The 17,048-nt window shown below is 48.1% G+C and overlaps 12 non-coding genes across 12 annotated transcripts; all 12 read left to right on the forward strand.

Moving 5' to 3' along the window:
- Positions 1 to 862: 862 nt before the first annotated feature.
- Positions 863 to 1,003, forward strand: LOC143964925 (U4 spliceosomal RNA). Its single transcript, XR_013271364.1, has one exon. It is a non-coding gene; the product is annotated as a U4 spliceosomal RNA (small nuclear RNA).
- A 1,260-nt stretch (positions 1,004 to 2,263) lies between these two features.
- Positions 2,264 to 2,404, forward strand: LOC143964926 (U4 spliceosomal RNA). Its single transcript, XR_013271366.1, has one exon. It is a non-coding gene; the product is annotated as a U4 spliceosomal RNA (small nuclear RNA).
- Positions 2,405 to 3,666: 1,262 nt separating this feature from the next.
- Positions 3,667 to 3,807, forward strand: LOC143964927 (U4 spliceosomal RNA). Its single transcript, XR_013271367.1, has one exon. It is a non-coding gene; the product is annotated as a U4 spliceosomal RNA (small nuclear RNA).
- A 1,260-nt stretch (positions 3,808 to 5,067) lies between these two features.
- Positions 5,068 to 5,208, forward strand: LOC143964928 (U4 spliceosomal RNA). The gene has a single exon (XR_013271368.1). It is a non-coding gene; the product is annotated as a U4 spliceosomal RNA (small nuclear RNA).
- A 1,260-nt stretch (positions 5,209 to 6,468) lies between these two features.
- Positions 6,469 to 6,609, forward strand: LOC143964929 (U4 spliceosomal RNA). Its single transcript, XR_013271369.1, has one exon. It is a non-coding gene; the product is annotated as a U4 spliceosomal RNA (small nuclear RNA).
- A 1,262-nt stretch (positions 6,610 to 7,871) lies between these two features.
- On the forward strand, positions 7,872 to 8,012 carry LOC143964930 (U4 spliceosomal RNA). Its single transcript, XR_013271370.1, has one exon. It is a non-coding gene; the product is annotated as a U4 spliceosomal RNA (small nuclear RNA).
- Positions 8,013 to 9,272: 1,260 nt separating this feature from the next.
- LOC143965089 (U4 spliceosomal RNA) lies at positions 9,273 to 9,413 on the forward strand. Its single transcript, XR_013271501.1, has one exon. It is a non-coding gene; the product is annotated as a U4 spliceosomal RNA (small nuclear RNA).
- A 1,260-nt stretch (positions 9,414 to 10,673) lies between these two features.
- Positions 10,674 to 10,814, forward strand: LOC143964932 (U4 spliceosomal RNA). The gene has a single exon (XR_013271371.1). It is a non-coding gene; the product is annotated as a U4 spliceosomal RNA (small nuclear RNA).
- A 1,261-nt stretch (positions 10,815 to 12,075) lies between these two features.
- LOC143964713 (U4 spliceosomal RNA) lies at positions 12,076 to 12,216 on the forward strand. Its single transcript, XR_013271189.1, has one exon. It is a non-coding gene; the product is annotated as a U4 spliceosomal RNA (small nuclear RNA).
- Positions 12,217 to 13,476: 1,260 nt separating this feature from the next.
- On the forward strand, positions 13,477 to 13,617 carry LOC143964774 (U4 spliceosomal RNA). The gene has a single exon (XR_013271240.1). It is a non-coding gene; the product is annotated as a U4 spliceosomal RNA (small nuclear RNA).
- Positions 13,618 to 14,877: 1,260 nt separating this feature from the next.
- Positions 14,878 to 15,018, forward strand: LOC143964933 (U4 spliceosomal RNA). Its single transcript, XR_013271372.1, has one exon. It is a non-coding gene; the product is annotated as a U4 spliceosomal RNA (small nuclear RNA).
- A 1,260-nt stretch (positions 15,019 to 16,278) lies between these two features.
- Positions 16,279 to 16,419, forward strand: LOC143964934 (U4 spliceosomal RNA). Its single transcript, XR_013271373.1, has one exon. It is a non-coding gene; the product is annotated as a U4 spliceosomal RNA (small nuclear RNA).
- Positions 16,420 to 17,048: the final 629 nt, after the last annotated feature.

A 17,048-nucleotide genomic window follows, 5' to 3' on the forward strand; every position in this document is an offset into this window, starting at 1 on the left:
GTTCTCCACCTATACCGGACTGGACCCTATCTGCATGGTTGCAGGTTAGATTCTCCCTTTTATAGTCAACCTGTTCCAGAAAATGAAACGGAAGAGGATGATTAGCCAGCCTGGGCAAGCCAAATACTTTCGCTTTCAGGCACCCGGTGCCCTTGGCTCGATGGTCTTTTTCCACCATGGATGTCAAGATTTAAGCAGCTTGGACCACTATGGAGGAGGAGCTTTCAGAGCCCGGATAGCTCAGTCGGTAGAGCATCAGACTTTTAATCTGAGGGTCCAGGGTTCAAGTCCCTGTTCGGGCGGTGCCTCTCACCAACCCTTGAGCCCCTGGAGCTGCCAATAGGGCAGTCTTTATGCACATCTGTGAGGAATGCTCAGAGAGATGAAATGTCCTAACTTCCCCCTTTCTAGGCTCCTGTAATCTGCCAGAAATAAAGGTGGCTGAAGGTGATTGCTTGACCAAATATTTCCCAAATACCCTTGTCTATGGCAGCTTACCTGGGCTCCAGTTCAGGCATGTTATCTAGCAAACTTTCAACAAAGGGCCCAAATCCTTCCACCTTGGTCTTTTTTCAGCAGCATAGCTGTTCAGACACATATGCTCCCAGTGGCCCTTCAGGGCTGCTGTGGGAGAAACCTATCTGACAACCGAGGGGCCCTGTCCCTTTAGATTCTCCTTAGTTCTTTCAAATGCTAACACTATTCAGTGGGTAAACAATGCCCACTTATGCATCATCCCTGTCTCATTAGCATGCCAAGTCCCAGAATGCTCAGCGGCCCACTGGATGACACTTATGTGTCTCACCTCAATGTCAATTTCTCCTTCAATGAAGGGCAGATGTTGGCAGGCACCGATTTGGTTAGCTTTGCGCAGTGGCAGTATCATAGCCAATGAGGTTCACCTGAGGCGTGATTATTGCTAATTGAAAACTTTTCCCAATACCCCGCCATGATGACTTGAAATACAGTCAGCACTGGCAATTTTTGAGAGTCTCTGAGGAGACTGAGCAATGTGTTTTAAACAGTAGATAAGTGACGGCTTCTTACGTGCAGACTGAGATGCGTTAGAGTTGAGGAAGTGTGTCACGTGCCTGGTGACACTATAGAGAGCTTTTCTGTCATCACGCAGCTTGGGTAGAACAATCTGGGATTGGCACGCGCTGCTCGTTCTTCACTTGCCTGTATTCAAGAGTGGCCTCGACTTCGTTTTTTGGCCTGGGTTTCTTCTGCTGGACCTGGCAACATGAGGCTAAAGGTGAACTGTCTTTATTTGTAACCCAGTCACTGATTAAGAATACTGGAAGCGTGTTGGGCGGTGTCTTTTTGCAAGGTGAAACAAGGCCCTTGTTTCCGGTGATAGAGCATTGACCTGTAGGTAAAACTAAGGCAGAAACTTTAGGCGTTCTCCACCTATACCGGACTGGACTCTATCTGCATGGTTGCAGGTTAGATTCTCCCTTTTATAGTCAACCTGTTCCAGAAAATGAAACGGAAGAGGATGATTAGCCAGCCTGGGCAAGCCAAATACTTTCGCTTTCAGGCACCCGGTGCCCTTGGCTCGATGGTCTTTTTCCACCATGGATGTCAAGATTTAAGCAGCTTGGACCACTATGGAGGAGGAGCTTTCAGAGCCCGGATAGCTCAGTCGGTAGAGCATCAGACTTTTAATCTGAGGGTCCAGGGTTCAAGTCCCTGTTTGGGCGGTGCCTCTCACCAACCCTTGAGCCCCTGGAGCTGCCAATAGGGCAGTCTTTATGCACATCTGTGAGGAATGCTCAGAGAGATGAAATGTCCTAACTTCCCCCTTTCTAGGCTCCTGTAATCTGCCAGAAATAAAGGTGGCTGAAGGTGATTGCTTGACCAAATATTTCCCAAATACCCTTGTCTATGGCAGCTTACCTGGGCTCCAGTTCAGGCATGTTATCTAGCAAACTTTCAACAAAGGGCCCAAATCCTTCCACCTTGGTCTTTTTTCAGCAGCATAGCTGTTCAGACACATATGCTCCCAGTGGCCCTTCAGGGCTGCTGTGGGAGAAACCTATCTGACAACCGAGGGGCCCTGTCCCTTTAGATTCTCCTTAGTTCTTTCAAATGCTAACACTATTCAGTGGGTAAACAATGCCCACTTATGCATCATCCCTGTCTCATTAGCATGCCAAGTCCCAGAATGCTCAGCGGCCCACTGGATGACACTTATGTGTCTCACCTCAATGTCAATTTCTCCTTCAATGAAGGGCAGATGTTGGCAGGCACCGATTTGGTTAGCTTTGCGCAGTGGCAGTATCATAGCCAATGAGGTTCACCTGAGGCGTGATTATTGCTAATTGAAAACTTTTCCCAATACCCCGCCATGATGACTTGAAATACAGTCAGCACTGGCAATTTTTGAGAGTCTCTGAGGAGACTGAGCAATGTGTTTTAAACAGTAGATAAGTGACGGCTTCTTACGTGCAGACTGAGATGCGTTAGAGTTGAGGAAGTGTGTCACGTGCCTGGTGACACTATAGAGAGCTTTTCTGTCATCACGCAGCCTGGGTAGAACAATCTGGGATTGGCACGCGCTGCTCGTTCTTCACTTGCCTGTATTCAAGAGTGGCCTCGACCTCGTTTTTTGGCCTGGGTTTCTTCTGCTGGACCTGGCAACATGAGGCTAAAGGTGAACTGTCTTTATTTGTAACCCAGTCACTGATTAAGAATACTGGAAGCGTGTTGGGCGGGGGTTTTTTGGCAAGGTGAAACAAGGCCCTTGTTTCCGGTGAAAGAGCATTGACCTGTAGGTAAAACTAAGGCAGAAACTTTAGGCGTTCTCCACCTATACCGGACTGGACCCTATCTGCATGGTTGCAGGTTAGATTCTCCCTTTTATAGTCAACCTGTTGCAGAAAATGAAACGGAAGAGGATGATTAGCCAGCCTGGGCAAGCCAAATACTTTCGCTTTCAGGCACCCGGTGCCCTTGGCTCGATGGTCTTTTTCCACCATGGATGTCAAGATTTAAGCAGCTTGGACCACTATGGAGGAGGAGCTTTCAGAGCCCGGATAGCTCAGTCGGTAGAGCATCAGACTTTTAATCTGAGGGTACAGGGTTCAAGTCCCTGTTCTGTGCGGTGCCTCTCACCAACCCTTGAGCCCCTGGAGCTGCCAATAGGGCAGTCTTTATGCACATCTGTGAGGAATGCTCAGAGAGATGAAATGTCCTAACTTCCCCCTTTCTAGGCTCCTGTAATCTGCCAGAAATAAAGGTGGCTGAAGGTGATTGCTTGACCAAATATTTCCCAAATACCCTTGTCTATGGCAGCTTACCTGGGCTCCAGTTCAGGCATGTTATCTAGCAAACTTTCAACAAAGGGCCCAAATCCTTCCACCTTGGTCTTTTTTCAGCAGCATAGCTGTTCAGACACATATGCTCCCAGTGGCCCTTCAGGGCTGCTGTGGGAGAAACCTATCTGACAACCGAGGGGCCCTGTCCCTTTAGATTCTCCTTAGTTCTTTCAAATGCTAACACTATTCAGTGGGTAAACAATGCCCACTTATGCATCATCCCTGTCTCATTAGCATGCCAAGTCCCAGAATGCTCAGCGGCCCACTGGATGACACTTATGTGTCTCACCTCAATGTCAATTTCTCCTTCAATGAAGGGCAGATGTTGGCAGGCACCGATTTGGTTAGCTTTGCGCAGTGGCAGTATCATAGCCAATGAGGTTCACCTGAGGCGTGATTATTGCTAATTGAAAACTTTTCCCAATACCCCGCCATGATGACTTGAAATACAGTCAGCACTGGCAATTTTTGAGAGTCTCTGAGGAGACTGAGCAATGTGTTTTAAACAGTAGATAAGTGACGGCTTCTTACGTGCAGACTGAGATGCGTTAGAGTTGAGGAAGTGTGTCACGTGCCTGGTGACACTATAGAGAGCTTTTCTGTCATCACGCAGCCTGGGTAGAACAATCTGGGATTGGCACGCGCTGCTCGTTCTTCACTTGCCTGTATTCAAGAGTGGCCTCGACCTCGTTTTTTGGCCTGGGTTTCTTCTGCTGGACCTGGCAACATGAGGCTAAAGGTGAACTGTCTTTATTTGTAACCCAGTCACTGATTAAGAATACTGGAAGCGTGTTGGGCGGTGTCTTTTTGCAAGGTGAAACAAGGCCCTTGTTTCCGGTGAAAGAGCATTGACCTGTAGGTAAAACTAAGGCAGAAACTTTAGGCGTTCTCCACCTATACCGGACTGGACCCTATCTGCATGGTTGCAGGTTAGATTCTCCCTTTTATAGTCAACCTGTTCCAGAAAATGAAACGGAAGAGGATGATTAGCCAGCCTGGGCAAGCCAAATACTTTCGCTTTCAGGCACCCGGTGCCCTTGGCTCGATGGTCTTTTTCCACCATGGATGTCAAGATTTAAGCAGCTTGGACCACTATGGAGGAGGAGCTTTCAGAGCCCGGATAGCTCAGTCGGTAGAGCATCAGACTTTTAATCTGAGGGTCCAGGGTTCAAGTCCCTGTTCGGGCGGTGCCTCTCACCAACCCTTGAGCCCCTGGAGCTGCCAATAGGGCAGTCTTTATGCACATCTGTGAGGAATGCTCAGAGAGATGAAATGTCCTAACTTCCCCCTTTCTAGGCTCCTGTAATCTGCCAGAAATAAAGGTGGCTGAAGGTGATTGCTTGACCAAATATTTCCCAAATACCCTTGTCTATGGCAGCTTACCTGGGCTCCAGTTCAGGCATGTTATCTAGCAAACTTTCAACAAAGGGCCCAAATCCTTCCACCTTGGTCTTTTTTCAGCAGCATAGCTGTTCAGACACATATGCTCCCAGTGGCCCTTCAGGGCTGCTGTGGGAGAAACCTATCTGACAACCGAGGGGCCCTGTCCCTTTAGATTCTCCTTAGTTCTTTCAAATGCTAACACTATTCAGTGGGTAAACAATGCCCACTTATGCATCATCCCTGTCTCATTAGCATGCCAAGTCCCAGAATGCTCAGCGGCCCACTGGATGACACTTATGTGTCTCACCTCAATGTCAATTTCTCCTTCAATGAAGGGCAGATGTTGGCAGGCACCGATTTGGTTAGCTTTGCGCAGTGGCAGTATCATAGCCAATGAGGTTCACCTGAGGCGTGATTATTGCTAATTGAAAACTTTTCCCAATACCCCGCCATGATGACTTGAAATACAGTCAGCACTGGCAATTTTTGAGAGTCTCTGAGGAGACTGAGCAATGTGTTTTAAACAGTAGATAAGTGACGGCTTCTTACGTGCAGACTGAGATGCGTTAGAGTTGAGGAAGTGTGTCACGTGCCTGGTGACACTATAGAGAGCTTTTCTGTCATCACGCAGCTTGGGTAGAACAATCTGGGATTGGCACGCGCTGCTCGTTCTTCACTTGCCTGTATTCAAGAGTGGCCTCGACTTCGTTTTTTGGCCTGGGTTTCTTCTGCTGGACCTGGCAACATGAGGCTAAAGGTGAACTGTCTTTATTTGTAACCCAGTCACTGATTAAGAATACTGGAAGCGTGTTGGGCGGTGTCTTTTTGCAAGGTGAAACAAGGCCCTTGTTTCCGGTGATAGAGCATTGACCTGTAGGTAAAACTAAGGCAGAAACTTTAGGCGTTCTCCACCTATACCGGACTGGACTCTATCTGCATGGTTGCAGGTTAGATTCTCCCTTTTATAGTCAACCTGTTCCAGAAAATGAAACGGAAGAGGATGATTAGCCAGCCTGGGCAAGCCAAATACTTTCGCTTTCAGGCACCCGGTGCCCTTGGCTCGATGGTCTTTTTCCACCATGGATGTCAAGATTTAAGCAGCTTGGACCACTATGGAGGAGGAGCTTTCAGAGCCCGGATAGCTCAGTCGGTAGAGCATCAGACTTTTAATCTGAGGGTCCAGGGTTCAAGTCCCTGTTTGGGCGGTGCCTCTCACCAACCCTTGAGCCCCTGGAGCTGCCAATAGGGCAGTCTTTATGCACATCTGTGAGGAATGCTCAGAGAGATGAAATGTCCTAACTTCCCCCTTTCTAGGCTCCTGTAATCTGCCAGAAATAAAGGTGGCTGAAGGTGATTGCTTGACCAAATATTTCCCAAATACCCTTGTCTATGGCAGCTTACCCGGGCTCCAGTTCAGGCATGTTATCTAGCAAACTTTCAACAAAGGGCCCAAATCCTTCCACCTTGGTCTTTTTTCAGCAGCATAGCTGTTCAGACACATATGCTCCCAGTGGCCCTTCAGGGCTGCTGTGGGAGAAACCTATCTGACAACCGAGGGGCCCTGTCCCTTTAGATTCTCCTTAGTTCTTTCAAATGCTAACACTATTCAGTGGGTAAACAATGCCCACTTATGCATCATCCCTGTCTCATTAGCATGCCAAGTCCCAGAATGCTCAGCGGCCCACTGGATGACACTTATGTGTCTCACCTCAATGTCAATTTCTCCTTCAATGAAGGGCAGATGTTGGCAGGCACCGATTTGGTTAGCTTTGCGCAGTGGCAGTATCATAGCCAATGAGGTTCACCTGAGGCGTGATTATTGCTAATTGAAAACTTTTCCCAATACCCCGCCATGATGACTTGAAATACAGTCAGCACTGGCAATTTTTGAGAGTCTCTGAGGAGACTGAGCAATGTGTTTTAAACAGTAGATAAGTGACGGCTTCTTACGTGCAGACTGAGATGCGTTAGAGTTGAGGAAGTGTGTCACGTGCCTGGTGACACTATAGAGAGCTTTTCTGTCATCACGCAGCCTGGGTAGAACAATCTGGGATTGGCACGCGCTGCTCGTTCTTCACTTGCCTGTATTCAAGAGTGGCCTCGACCTCGTTTTTTGGCCTGGGTTTCTTCTGCTGGACCTGGCAACATGAGGCTAAAGGTGAACTGTCTTTATTTGTAACCCAGTCACTGATTAAGAATACTGGAAGCGTGTTGGGCGGGGGTTTTTTGGCAAGGTGAAACAAGGCCCTTGTTTCCGGTGAAAGAGCATTGACCTGTAGGTAAAACTAAGGCAGAAACTTTAGGCGTTCTCCACCTATACCGGACTGGACCCTATCTGCATGGTTGCAGGTTAGATTCTCCCTTTTATAGTCAACCTGTTGCAGAAAATGAAACGGAAGAGGATGATTAGCCAGCCTGGGCAAGCCAAATACTTTCGCTTTCAGGCACCCGGTGCCCTTGGCTCGATGGTCTTTTTCCACCATGGATGTCAAGATTTAAGCAGCTTGGACCACTATGGAGGAGGAGCTTTCAGAGCCCGGATAGCTCAGTCGGTAGAGCATCAGACTTTTAATCTGAGGGTACAGGGTTCAAGTCCCTGTTCTGTGCGGTGCCTCTCACCAACCCTTGAGCCCCTGGAGCTGCCAATAGGGCAGTCTTTATGCACATCTGTGAGGAATGCTCAGAGAGATGAAATGTCCTAACTTCCCCCTTTCTAGGCTCCTGTAATCTGCCAGAAATAAAGGTGGCTGAAGGTGATTGCTTGACCAAATATTTCCCAAATACCCTTGTCTATGGCAGCTTACCTGGGCTCCAGTTCAGGCATGTTATCTAGCAAACTTTCAACAAAGGGCCCAAATCCTTCCACCTTGGTCTTTTTTCAGCAGCATAGCTGTTCAGACACATATGCTCCCAGTGGCCCTTCAGGGCTGCTGTGGGAGAAACCTATCTGACAACCGAGGGGCCCTGTCCCTTTAGATTCTCCTTAGTTCTTTCAAATGCTAACACTATTCAGTGGGTAAACAATGCCCACTTATGCATCATCCCTGTCTCATTAGCATGCCAAGTCCCAGAATGCTCAGCGGCCCACTGGATGACACTTATGTGTCTCACCTCAATGTCAATTTCTCCTTCAATGAAGGGCAGATGTTGGCAGGCACCGATTTGGTTAGCTTTGCGCAGTGGCAGTATCATAGCCAATGAGGTTCACCTGAGGCGTGATTATTGCTAATTGAAAACTTTTCCCAATACCCCGCCATGATGACTTGAAATACAGTCAGCACTGGCAATTTTTGAGAGTCTCTGAGGAGACTGAGCAATGTGTTTTAAACAGTAGATAAGTGACGGCTTCTTACGTGCAGACTGAGATGCGTTAGAGTTGAGGAAGTGTGTCACGTGCCTGGTGACACTATAGAGAGCTTTTCTGTCATCACGCAGCCTGGGTAGAACAATCTGGGATTGGCACGCGCTGCTCGTTCTTCACTTGCCTGTATTCAAGAGTGGCCTCGACCTCGTTTTTTGGCCTGGGTTTCTTCTGCTGGACCTGGCAACATGAGGCTAAAGGTGAACTGTCTTTATTTGTAACCCAGTCACTGATTAAGAATACTGGAAGCGTGTTGGGCGGTGTCTTTTTGCAAGGTGAAACAAGGCCCTTGTTTCCGGTGAAAGAGCATTGACCTGTAGGTAAAACTAAGGCAGAAACTTTAGGCGTTCTCCACCTATACCGGACTGGACCCTATCTGCATGGTTGCAGGTTAGATTCTCCCTTTTATAGTCAACCTGTTCCAGAAAATGAAACGGAAGAGGATGATTAGCCAGCCTGGGCAAGCCAAATACTTTCGCTTTCAGGCACCCGGTGCCCTTGGCTCGATGGTCTTTTTCCACCATGGATGTCAAGATTTAAGCAGCTTGGACCACTATGGAGGAGGAGCTTTCAGAGCCCGGATAGCTCAGTCGGTAGAGCATCAGACTTTTAATCTGAGGGTCCAGGGTTCAAGTCCCTGTTCGGGCGGTGCCTCTCACCAACCCTTGAGCCCCTGGAGCTGCCAATAGGGCAGTCTTTATGCACATCTGTGAGGAATGCTCAGAGAGATGAAATGTCCTAACTTCCCCCTTTCTAGGCTCCTGTAATCTGCCAGAAATAAAGGTGGCTGAAGGTGATTGCTTGACCAAATATTTCCCAAATACCCTTGTCTATGGCAGCTTACCTGGGCTCCAGTTCAGGCATGTTATCTAGCAAACTTTCAACAAAGGGCCCAAATCCTTCCACCTTGGTCTTTTTTCAGCAGCATAGCTGTTCAGACACATATGCTCCCAGTGGCCCTTCAGGGCTGCTGTGGGAGAAACCTATCTGACAACCGAGGGGCCCTGTCCCTTTAGATTCTCCTTAGTTCTTTCAAATGCTAACACTATTCAGTGGGTAAACAATGCCCACTTATGCATCATCCCTGTCTCATTAGCATGCCAAGTCCCAGAATGCTCAGCGGCCCACTGGATGACACTTATGTGTCTCACCTCAATGTCAATTTCTCCTTCAATGAAGGGCAGATGTTGGCAGGCACCGATTTGGTTAGCTTTGCGCAGTGGCAGTATCATAGCCAATGAGGTTCACCTGAGGCGTGATTATTGCTAATTGAAAACTTTTCCCAATACCCCGCCAGGATGACTTGAAATACAGTCAGCACTGGCAATTTTTGAGAGTCTCTGAGGAGACTGAGCAATGTGTTTTAAACAGTAGATAAGTGACGGCTTCTTACGTGCAGACTGAGATGCGTTAGAGTTGAGGAAGTGTGTCACGTGCCTGGTGACACTATAGAGAGCTTTTCTGTCATCACGCAGCTTGGGTAGAACAATCTGGGATTGGCACGCGCTGCTCGTTCTTCACTTGCCTGTATTCAAGAGTGGCCTCGACTTCGTTTTTTGGCCTGGGTTTCTTCTGCTGGACCTGGCAACATGAGGCTAAAGGTGAACTGTCTTTATTTGTAACCCAGTCACTGATTAAGAATACTGGAAGCGTGTTGGGCGGTGTCTTTTTGCAAGGTGAAACAAGGCCCTTGTTTCCGGTGATAGAGCATTGACCTGTAGGTAAAACTAAGGCAGAAACTTTAGGCGTTCTCCACCTATACCGGACTGGACTCTATCTGCATGGTTGCAGGTTAGATTCTCCCTTTTATAGTCAACCTGTTCCAGAAAATGAAACGGAAGAGGATGATTAGCCAGCCTGGGCAAGCCAAATACTTTCGCTTTCAGGCACCCGGTGCCCTTGGCTCGATGGTCTTTTTCCACCATGGATGTCAAGATTTAAGCAGCTTGGACCACTATGGAGGAGGAGCTTTCAGAGCCCGGATAGCTCAGTCGGTAGAGCATCAGACTTTTAATCTGAGGGTCCAGGGTTCAAGTCCCTGTTTGGGCGGTGCCTCTCACCAACCCTTGAGCCCCTGGAGCTGCCAATAGGGCAGTCTTTATGCACATCTGTGAGGAATGCTCAGAGAGATGAAATGTCCTAACTTCCCCCTTTCTAGGCTCCTGTAATCTGCCAGAAATAAAGGTGGCTGAAGGTGATTGCTTGACCAAATATTTCCCAAATACCCTTGTCTATGGCAGCTTACCCGGGCTCCAGTTCAGGCATGTTATCTAGCAAACTTTCAACAAAGGGCCCAAATCCTTCCACCTTGGTCTTTTTTCAGCAGCATAGCTGTTCAGACACATATGCTCCCAGTGGCCCTTCAGGGCTGCTGTGGGAGAAACCTATCTGACAACCGAGGGGCCCTGTCCCTTTAGATTCTCCTTAGTTCTTTCAAATGCTAACACTATTCAGTGGGTAAACAATGCCCACTTATGCATCATCCCTGTCTCATTAGCATGCCAAGTCCCAGAATGCTCAGCGGCCCACTGGATGACACTTATGTGTCTCACCTCAATGTCAATTTCTCCTTCAATGAAGGGCAGATGTTGGCAGGCACCGATTTGGTTAGCTTTGCGCAGTGGCAGTATCATAGCCAATGAGGTTCACCTGAGGCGTGATTATTGCTAATTGAAAACTTTTCCCAATACCCCGCCATGATGACTTGAAATACAGTCAGCACTGGCAATTTTTGAGAGTCTCTGAGGAGACTGAGCAATGTGTTTTAAACAGTAGATAAGTGACGGCTTCTTACGTGCAGACTGAGATGCGTTAGAGTTGAGGAAGTGTGTCACGTGCCTGGTGACACTATAGAGAGCTTTTCTGTCATCACGCAGCCTGGGTAGAACAATCTGGGATTGGCACGCGCTGCTCGTTCTTCACTTGCCTGTATTCAAGAGTGGCCTCGACCTCGTTTTTTGGCCTGGGTTTCTTCTGCTGGACCTGGCAACATGAGGCTAAAGGTGAACTGTCTTTATTTGTAACCCAGTCACTGATTAAGAATACTGGAAGCGTGTTGGGTGGGGGTTTTTTGGCAAGGTGAAACAAGGCCCTTGTTTCCGGTGAAAGAGCATTGACCTGTAGGTAAAACTAAGGCAGAAACTTTAGGCGTTCTCCACCTATACCGGACTGGACCCTATCTGCATGGTTGCAGGTTAGATTCTCCCTTTTATAGTCAACCTGTTCCAGAAAATGAAACGGAAGAGGATGATTAGCCAGCCTGGGCAAGCCAAATACTTTCGCTTTCAGGCACCCGGTGCCCTTGGCTCGATGGTCTTTTTCCACCATGGATGTCAAGATTTAAGCAGCTTGGACCACTATAGAGGAGGAGCTTTCAGAGCCCGGATAGCTCAGTCGGTAGAGCATCAGACTTTTAATCTGAGGGTCCAGGGTTCAAGTCCCTGTTCGGGCGGTGCCTCTCACCAACCCTTGAGCCCCTGGAGCTGCCAATAGGGCAGTCTTTATGCACATCTGTGATGAATGCTCAGAGAGATGAAATGTCCTAACTTCCCCCTTTCTAGGCTCCTGTAATCTGCCAGAAATAAAGGTGGCTGAAGGTGATTGCTTGACCAAATATTTCCCAAATACCCTTGTCTATGGCAGCTTACCTGGGCTCCAGTTCAGGCATGTTATCTAGCAAACTTTCAACAAAGGGCCCAAATCCTTCCACCTTGGTCTTTTTTCAGCAGCATAGCTGTTCAGACACATATGCTCCCAGTGGCCCTTCAGGGCTGCTGTGGGAGAAACCTATCTGACAACCGAGGGGCCCTGTCCCTTTAGATTCTCCTTAGTTCTTTCAAATGCTAACACTATTCAGTGGGTAAACAATGCCCACTTATGCATCATCCCTGTCTCATTAGCATGCCAAGTCCCAGAATGCTCAGCGGCCCACTGGATGACACTTATGTGTCTCACCTCAATGTCAATTTCTCCTTCAATGAAGGGCAGATGTTGGCAGGCACCGATTTGGTTAGCTTTGCGCAGTGGCAGTATCATAGCCAATGAGGGTCACCTGAGGCGTGATTATTGCTAATTGAAAACTTTTCCCAATACCCCGCCATGATGACTTGAAATACAGTCAGCACTGGCAATTTTTGAGAGTCTCTGAGGAGACTGAGCAATGTGTTTTAAACAGTAGATAAGTGACGGCTTCTTACGTGCAGACTGAGATGCGTTAGAGTTGAGGAAGTGTGTCACGTGCCTGGTGACACTATAGAGAGCTTTTCTGTCATCACGCAGCCTGGGTAGAACAATCTGGGATTGGCACGCGCTGCTCGTTCTTCACTTGCCTGTATTCAAGAGTGGCCTCGACCTCGTTTTTTGGCCTGGGTTTCTTCTGCTGGACCTGGCAACATGAGGCTAAAGGTGAACTGTCTTTATTTGTAACCCAGTCACTGATTAAGAATACTGGAAGCGTGTTGGGCGGTGTCTTTTTGCAAGGTGAAACAAGGCCCTTGTTTCCGGTGAAAGAGCATTGACCTGTAGGTAAAACTAAGGCAGAAACTTTAGGCGTTCTCCACCTATACCGGACTGGACCCTATCTGCATGGTTGCAGGTTAGATTCTCCCTTTTATAGTCAACCTGTTCCAGAAAATGAAACGGAAGAGGATGATTAGCCAGCCTGGGCAAGCCAAATACTTTCGCTTTCAGGCACCCGGTGCCCTTGGCTCGATGGTCTTTTTCCACCATGGATGTCAAGATTTAAGCAGCTTGGACCACTATGGAGGAGGAGCTTTCAGAGCCCGGATAGCTCAGTCGGTAGAGCATCAGACTTTTAATCTGAGGGTCCAGGGTTCAAGTCCCTGTTCGGGCGGTGCCTCTCACCAACCCTTGAGCCCCTGGAGCTGCCAATAGGGCAGTCTTTATGCACATCTGTGAGGAATGCTCAGAGAGATGAAATGTCCTAACTTCCCCCTTTCTAGGCTCCTGTAATCTGCCAGAAATAAAGGTGGCTGAAGGTGATTGCTTGACCAAATATTTCCCAAATACCCTTGTCTATGGCAGCTTACCTGGGCTCCAGTTCAGGCATGTTATCTAGCAAACTTTCAACAAAGGGCCCAAATCCTTCCACCTTGGTCTTTTTTCAGCAGCATAGCTGTTCAGACACATATGCTCCCAGTGGCCCTTCAGGGCTGCTGTGGGAGAAACCTATCTGACAACCGAGGGGCCCTGTCCCTTTAGATTCTCCTTAGTTCTTTCAAATGCTAACACTATTCAGTGGGTAAACAATGCCCACTTATGCATCATCCCTGTCTCATTAGCATGCCAAGTCCCAGAATGCTCAGCAGCCCACTGGATGACACTTATGTGTCTCACCTCAATGTCAATTTCTCCTTCAATGAAGGGCAGATGTTGGCAGGCACCGATTTGGTTAGCTTTGCGCAATGGCAGTATCATAGCCAATGAGGGTCACCTGAGGCGTGATTATTGCTAATTGAAAACTTTTCCCAATACCCCGCCATGATGACTTGAAATACAGTCAGCACTGGCAATTTTTGAGAGTCTCTGAGGAGACTGAGCAATGTGTTTTAAACAGTAGATAAGTGACGGCTTCTTACGTGCAGACTGAGATGCGTTAGAGTTGAGGAAGTGTGTCACGTGCCTGTTGACACTATAGAGAGCTTTTCTGTCATCACGCAGCCTGGGTAGAACAATCTGGGATTGGCACGCGCTGCTCGTTCTTCACTTGCCTGTATTCAAGAGTGGCCTCGACCTCGTTTTTTGGCCTGGGTTTCTTCTGCTGGACCTGGCAACATGAGGCTAAAGGTGAACTGTCTTTATTTGTAACCCAGTCACTGATTAAGAATACTGGAAGCGTGTTGGGCGGTGTCTTTTTGCAAGGTGAAACAAGGCCCTTGTTTCCGGTGAAAGAGCATTGACCTGTAGGTAAAACTAAGGCAGAAACTTTAGGCGTTCTCCACCTATACCGGACTGGACCCTATCTGCATGGTTGCAGGTTAGATTCTCCCTTTTATAGTCAACCTGTTCCAGAAAATGAAACGGAAGAGGATGATTAGCCAGCCTGGGCAAGCCAAATACTTTCGCTTTCAGGCACCTGGTGCCCTTGGCTCGATGGTCTTTTTCCACCATGGATGTCAAGATTTAAGCAGCTTGGACCACTATGGAGGAGGAGCTTTCAGAGCCCGGATAGCTCAGTCGGTAGAGCATCAGACTTTTATTCTGAGGGTCCAGGGTTCAAGTCCCTGTTCGGGCGGTGCCTCTCACCAACCCTTGAGCCCCTGGAGCTGCCAATAGGGCAGTCTTTATGCACATCTGTGAGGAATGCTCAGAGAGATGAAATGTCCTAACTTCCCCCTTTCTAGGCTCCTGTAATCTGCCAGAAATAAAGGTGGCTGAAGGTGATTGCTTGACCAAATATTTCCCAAATACCCTTGTCTATGGCAGCTTACCTGGGCTCCAGTTCAGGCATGTTATCTAGCAAACTTTCAACAAAGGGCCCAAATCCTTCCACCTTGGTCTTTTTTCAGCAGCATAGCTGTTCAGACACATATGCTCCCAGTGGCCCTTCAGGGCTGCTGTGGGAGAAACCTATCTGACAACCGAGGGGCCCTGTCCCTTTAGATTCTCCTTAGTTCTTTCAAATGCTAACACTATTCAGTGGGTAAACAATGCCCACTTATGCATCATCCCTGTCTCATTAGCATGCCAAGTCCCAGAATGCTCAGCGGCCCACTGGATGACACTTATGTGTCTCACCTCAATGTCAATTTCTCCTTCAATGAAGGGCAGATGTTGGCAGGCACCGATTTGGTTAGCTTTGCGCAGTGGCAGTATCATAGCCAATGAGGTTCACCTGAGGCGTGATTATTGCTAATTGAAAACTTTTCCCAATACCCCGCCATGATGACTTGAAATACAGTCAGCACTGGCAATTTTTGAGAGTCTCTGAGGAGACTGAGCAATGTGTTTTAAACAGTAGATAAGTGACGGCTTCTTACGTGCAGACTGAGATGCGTTAGAGTTGAGGAAGTGTGTCACGTGCCTGGTGACACTATAGAGAGCTTTTCTGTCATCACGCAGCCTGGGTAGAACAATCTGGGATTGGCACGCGCTGCTCGTTCTTCACTTGCCTGTATTCAAGAGTGGTCTCGACCTCGTTTTTTGGCCTGGGTTTCTTCTGCTGGACCTGGCAACATGAGGCTAAAGGTGAACTGTCTTTATTTGTAACCCAGTCACTGATTAAGAATACTGGAAGCGTGTTGGGCGGTGTCTTTTTGCAAGGTGAAACAAGGCCCTTGTTTCCGGTGAAAGAGCATTGACCTGTAGGTAAAACTAAGGCAGAAACTTTAGGCGTTCTCCACCTATACCGGACTGGACCCTATCTGCATGGTTGCAGGTTAGATTCTCCCTTTTATAGTCAACCTGTTCCAGAAAATGAAACGGAAGAGGATGATTAGCCAGCCTGGGCAAGCCAAATACTTTCGCTTTCAGACACCCAGTGCCCTTGGCTCGATGGTCTTTTTCCACCATGGATGTCAAGATTTAAGCAGCTTGGACCACTATGGAGGAGGAGCTTTCAGAACCCGGATAGCTCAGTCGGTAGAGCATCAGACTTTTAATCTGAGGGTCCAGGGTTCAAGTCCCTGTTCGGGCGGTGCCTCTCACCAACCCCTGAGCCCCTGGAGCTGCCAATAGGGCAGTCTTTATGCACATCTGTGAGGAATGCTCAGAGAGATGAAATGTCCTAACTTCCCCCTTTCTAGGCTCCTGTAATCTGCCAGAAATAAAGGTGGCTGAAGGTGATTGCTTGACCAAATATTTCCCAAATACCCTTGTCTATGGCAGCTTACCTGGGCTCCAGTTCAGGCATGTTATCTAGCAAACTTTCAACAAAGGGCCCAAATCCTTCCACCTTGGTCTTTTTTCAGCAGCATAGCTGTTCAGACACATATGCTCCCAGTGGCCCTTCAGGGCTGCTGTGGGAGAAACCTATCTGACAACCGAGGGGCCCTGTCCCTTTAGATTCTCCTTAGTTCTTTCAAATGCTAACACTATTCAGTGGGTAAACAATGCCCACTTATGCATCATCCCTGTCTCATTAGCATGCCAAGTCCCAGAATGCTCAGCGGCCCACTGGATGACACTTATGTGTCTCACCTCAATGTCAATTTCTCCTTCAATGAAGGGCAGATGTTGGCAGGCACCGATTTGGTTAGCTTTGCGCAGTGGCAGTATCATAGCCAATGAGGTTCACCTGAGGCGTGATTATTGCTAATTGAAAACTTTTCCCAATACCCCGCCATGATGACTTGAAATACAGTCAGCACTGGCAATTTTTGAGAGTCTCTGAGGAGACTGAGCAATGTGTTTTAAACAGTAGATAAGTGACGGCTTCTTACGTGCAGACTGAGATGCGTTAGAGTTGAGGAAGTGTGTCACGTGCCTGGTGACACTATAGAGAGCTTTTCTGTCATCACGCAGCCTGGGTAGAACAATCTGGGATTGGCACGCGCTGCTCGTTCTTCACTTGCCTGTATTCAAGAGTGGCCTCGACCTCGTTTTTTGGCCTGGGTTTCTTCTGTTGGACCTGGCAACATGAGGCTAAAGGTGAACTGTCTTTATTTGTAACCCAGTCACTGATTAAGAATACTGGAAGCGTGTTGGGCGGTGTCTTTTTGCAAGGTGAAACAAGGCCCTTGTTTCCGGTGAAAGAGCATTGACCTGTAGGTAAAACTAAGGCAGAAACTTTAGGCGTTCTCCACCTATACCGGACTGGACCCTATCTGCATGGTTGCAGGTTAGATTCTCCCTTTTATAGTCAACCTGTTCCAGAAAATGAAACGGAAGAGGATGATTAGCCAGCCTGGGCAAGCCAAATACTTTCGCTTTCAGGCACCCGGTGCCCTTGGCTCGATGGTCTTTTTCCACCATGGATGTCAAGATTTAAGCAGCTTGGACCACTATGGAGGAGGAGCTTTCAGAGC

The sequence above is a fragment of the Lithobates pipiens genome, unplaced genomic scaffold (assembly GCF_037356315.1).
Source record: "Lithobates pipiens isolate NorthernLeopardFrog02 unplaced genomic scaffold, aLitPip1_a1.2 Scaffold_8, whole genome shotgun sequence".
In the NCBI taxonomy this organism is placed as follows: domain Eukaryota; kingdom Metazoa; phylum Chordata; class Amphibia; order Anura; family Ranidae; genus Lithobates; species Lithobates pipiens.